General features: G+C 46.9%; 1 non-coding gene across 1 annotated transcript; it reads left to right on the top strand.

Annotated features, from left to right (window-relative positions):
* Positions 1-4,051: 4,051 nt before the first annotated feature.
* On the top strand, positions 4,052-4,158 carry LOC147921331 (small nucleolar RNA R71). Its single transcript, XR_015589868.1, has one exon. It is a non-coding gene; the product is annotated as a small nucleolar RNA R71 (small nucleolar RNA).
* Positions 4,159-4,993: the final 835 nt, after the last annotated feature.

Raw genomic sequence — 4,993 nt, 5'->3', positions numbered from 1 at the left:
CAAGAACTTGTTCATCCTCTTCAGCCAGCCGATCCTCTTGTGAGCTTCCCTCACTCCAACCGGTTGCTTTTGAGAGCATACATACTCCTCAAAATCGAACTCCTCTGAGCTATCTCCCTGTCTCTGCTCCTCCAATGGTGGTGCGAAGTCAATGTTGTCGCCCAGCCGAACCTTGGTGCATATGACATTAGGTAGAACCATTTGAGCAGCTCCGGCGGTTGGACGGACAAACTTTAACAGCATCATGTCATTAGGCCTCTCATGGGCCAAAAATCTCGCCAGCACGAGGTAGTCCGCATCCAGCCATCTTGGTTCATGAACAATTCCCTTTAAGGGCACATCGCATGCCACTAGGATCGGTGTGACTAGTCCCCCAATGGAAATCTCTCCGCTTCCTTCTCTTCTTTTCACGGCCCACGATTTCAGGTGGAGGAATTGATCGAGTAACACAAACAACATGCTTGTATCCGCAACATCTCCAACTAGTGATGTACCATCCCTAGTATTGTCCAAAACTCCACACAGTGCAATATCTAACAGCTGGAGCTCATGGTCGTTCACATTCCCAGTCTCTTTTCTAGCAAAAAGAGTACATGCAAGGGACTTGTGAAAATACCTCAAGACAGGGCTCCTTATTTGAGCGGATTTGGAGCTTGTGGACTTGTAGGGGTTCTTGTCTCCTATTGTCAGCCATAGGGACCTCATTTCTTCTTTGCCTACCTCCATACCTTCCCCACTACCAGATTTGAAGCTATACAGCTTCTCCATCTCTTTGAAACTGAGTCGGTAGTCCTTGTTCCTCACGGAGAAGGTGATGAACCCGATCCCCCCATCGGGTAGTAGGGTCGGGTGGTCCTCGAAATAGTGCAGCTTCAAGGTTGAAAGGAAGTGGACCGTCTCCTCCTCATATGCTTCAAGGTGGGCTCGCATCAATTGGCCCAGGTGGCACATATCGAACAGGTACTCGTCGTCTCTAGCGATGCCCAATTACTTCATTGTTTCTCGGTGAGGGTAGCGGGTAACAACAAAGCTCATCTTCCGGAAAAACTTGAAGAGTCTTGCCAGAGTATCCACCTCCTTCTGCTTTATCCTTCGAGAGGCTTGGCGGGTCCTCTCTCTCTGCTCCTCTTCTCTCTCTCGGTCCTCCTCCTCAGCGTGTTGATCCTCTTCCTCAACTGCTCTCTCAACCACCTTCTCAGCCTTCTCCGAAGCCGTTCTCTTCCCCATTGCAACCGCAGCTCTGCTCCTTGATCGAGAGGTGTGGATCTCCCCTTGCTCTTCGGCATCAAAATCGACCTCCATAGGGTCGGTAAGGGTCTTTTCGGACGTAGACAGGTCCCTACGTCGAGGAGAACAGCGGACAGCACTCGCCATTGGACTCGGTGAGCGAACTCGGGGGCCTACTCGATCGGTTACTCGAGAATCAGGTCGGGTGGTGGATCGGGTTATGCATCGGGTTGGGGAGGCTAAACGTCCACCCAACGGTTGGGAATGTGGAACGTTTCCTCTTCCTTGAGACTCTCGAACTTCGACGGCATCACCTCTTGTTGTAGCAGCGACGGAGGTTGATCTTCTTCCCTTCCTTTGGTAGATTTTAGCGATTGGCTCCATGTTTGGTTCCTTGAGAAGAAAAAGGCTAACTCTCGTGGTTAATAGGGTTAGTCCCAAAGAAATCGAATAAAGCTCGAGTTTGAGAGAAAATAGAATAGAAACTTTGGAAAGCAAAAACTCTAGGGTTGAGAGATACTTATCGGTGATGGAAGGGGAGAGAATGTCGAAACCCCTTAAATAGGCTAGGGTTTGGTTGGTGGGCTTCACTGAGAGTGGGCTTCCTTGTGGGATTCGGACTCCACTCGCCACCCGAGCAGGGACATGATCAGGCGAGTCGAGTACGGTGTCGGGTTGACCCTCGGGTTCCTCAACTTTCCTCTTCTTAATTTTCCATTTTTTTTTTTAATAAAATTGCAAAAAGAGAAAAAGTAAATAAAAGTAAGTAAAACAAATAAGCTAAAATTAAAAGATACATTTGGTACTTCCTCCCAAGTGAGCTTGTTTAAAGTCACTAAGCTTGACTCTTTATGCTCCTTAAGCATGGGGTCCATGTGGAAGAGGTTCTGGAATCCTCTCCATTGCAGTAGGCTGGTTCAACAGATTTTCCAGGTCTTGTCCAGGTTCTAAGGCAAATGTGGTGTTGACCTCTTCAAGATGTTGCACCTTCCTTTGCTTGGTCTTTGTAAAGAAAGCTTGACCATCAATGGTTGGCCTCTTAATCCTCTTTTCCACATCAAACTCCATCTTGAAATGCTCACCATGTTCTATTCTGATCTTGCCTTGCTTCACCTCAATCACAGCACCAACTGTTGCCAAGAATGGTCTTCCTAGAATCATCGGATCATCCGGTTCCTTGTCCACATCGAGGATCATGAAGTCGGCAGGCACTTCCAATCTTCCAATCCTGAGAGGCAGGTTCTCCAGGATACCAATCGGATGCCTCACTGTTCTGTCGGCCAGAACCAAATACAATTTACTTGGTTTAAAATCAGTGAATCCTAGCTTGTTGGCAACTGAAAGCGGCATAATGCTAACTGAAGCTCCAAGGTCGCACAAACAGTTCTTGAAGATCCGAGGTCCTATCAAACACGGCAAGGTGAAAGAGCCAGGATCTTCAAGTTTTTCCTCAATTCGCAGCTCAAGATCCAAGCAAACTCCACTTCTCAGAATTTCAAAACCGATCTCCTTGACAGCTTCCTTGACCTCATCCTCCAATCGAGCTTCTTCCTTGGCAGTTTCCTGCTGAAGCTCGTGTGGGAGCAAAAACTTAGGTGGTGGAGCTTTACGCTTAGCCATTTGCTCTGCAAGCGCCTCCAGCTGGATGTCAAGTGCAGCATTAAACCTTTCCTCTAACTCCCCTTCTACTAGTGCAGGTGGTTGAGGCTGATCTATCTTTTCAACATCTACTCGATGCATCATCCGATCAACACCATCGTGTAGATCATCGAGTTCCACTTCGGGTTGTTCTTCGGTTTGCGATTCTCGAACTAGTGCTCGATCATCAACTTGATCAGTCTCTTCGGGTGAAGACTCGGGTTCATACTCGGATATGTAGTACTTGGCCTCATTTCGCATTGGGTGTTCCACCTCCTCCCCTTCTTGATCATCACTGTCCCCAGTGAGGTAGTCCTCATAGTCATCATCAAGGAAGATGGCTTGAGCAGTTGCATAATCCTTGGGGTTTTGAACAGCTTTACGTGGGAGTTGGTTGATCTTTGGGGCTGGTTGGTTGTTGTGATGGCCTTCCAGGTATCGAACCTTTGTGTTAATTGATTCGTACTTGGCATTGAGATCATTGTACCCTGAGTCAATCTTGTTGCTCATCTCTGCGAACCGTTTCACGATGTCCATAAAAGCGGTAGCCTGATTCTGAATCATTTGCTAAATGAGACCGCGTAACTCAGCTTCTTGTGATTGGTTTGGTGGACCTTGGTGTTGTTGGAATCCAGTTGGTTGGTTGTAGGTTCCTGAATACTGCTGCTTAGGTGCATAACCTTGGTTGTATTGGACAAAAGGCTTTTGTTGGATATGGTTCCCTTGAACTGCAGATGGGTAAGTTTGGTCCTGAGGATTCGCAACATTCGGGTTCCGATAAGACAGATTCGGATTCGGCTTGAAGTTGTTGTACCCTCTGTTGTACCCTCCTTGGTTGTTGATGTAGTTAACATCCTATAGTTGCATAGTCTCCCCATCTTGTTGTTGAAACTGCTCTTCCTCTGATATAGCATGAACATGCTTCTGCTGGTTGAGGAGCTGATCGAGCTTGTCATTGAGGGCTTTCATGTCCCTCTTGTACTTGGCATCTTCCTATCCTGTAGATCGCACAGAGCGATCATATTCCTCATTGTAGTTGCCATCAGATTGAGCCAAGTTCTCAACTAGGTCCCAACCTTCATCAACATCTGTGTTGAGGAAGTTACTGTGGCTTGCGGTTTCCAGCAACATCCGTATCTTGGGGACCACGCCTCGGTAAAGTGTGCTCAGCAATGAAGCATTACTAAAGCCGTGATGTGGACATCGAGTAGTGTATCCCTTGAAACGTTCCCAAGCTTCACTAAACGTTTTGTTGTGCTTCTGAACAAAGCCGGAAATGTCATTTCGCAGCCTTGCGGTTCTGGAGTTGGAGAAGAATTTGTCCAGGAATGCCTTCTTGCATGCTTCCCAAGTGGTGATGGACTCCTTAGGGAGTGATTTCTCCCAAATTCGTGCTTTGTCTCCCAAAGAGAATGGGAAAAGCCGGAGCTTGAATCCATCTTCACTGACTCCATTGATCTTAGTGAGGCTACAGAGCCTATCAAATTCATCCAAATGATCCAATGGGTCCTCCATTGGCAATCCATGAAACTTATTGCTCTGTATCATCTGGATGAGACTACTCTTGATCTCAAAATTATTGTTCTGCGCAGCTGGTGGCAAAATGTCATTCCTTTGAGTGTGAGTAGATGGAGCATTTCCTGCTCCTATATTGATCCTTGCTTGAGGAGCTGGTGGACCATTCTGATTATTCATCGTCTCCTCAATGATTGATGGTTCTTGTTGAACTTGTTGTTGTCTGAGTAGCCGAGGTCTGTCGATGAAAGGACTCAGGTTCTGGCTACCTCTGGATCGTGTTTGCATGCACAGGTATGTGTCCGAGTGTGTACACGAGGATCAACTCGATCCAGGTGATCGAGTGAAGGATCGGGTGGGTGCTCGGGTTGTCCCTGAGATTCAAAACAAACAATGCGAAAGCAAACAAGTCAGTATCCAAACCAAATATAAACAAACGAACTTGATCTAGCAAGCGCTAAAATCCGAAACGTAGCAAAAGTAAAACAACCAAATGGCAACGGCACCAAATTGATAGACAGGTTTTCACCCAGGGTATCAATCCCCTATGCAGTTGTAGTACAAAGGGTTATCAATCCAAATGGTTGTGTATTACTAGCAGGAAGGATATGAT

Source organism: Camelina sativa, chromosome 18 (assembly GCF_030686135.1).
Source record: "Camelina sativa cultivar CO46 ecotype springtype chromosome 18, ASM3068613v1".
NCBI classification, from domain to species: domain Eukaryota; kingdom Viridiplantae; phylum Streptophyta; class Magnoliopsida; order Brassicales; family Brassicaceae; genus Camelina; species Camelina sativa.
Note: the sequence above shows the minus strand (reverse complement) of the source record. Positions and strands in the feature narration are given on the sequence as shown.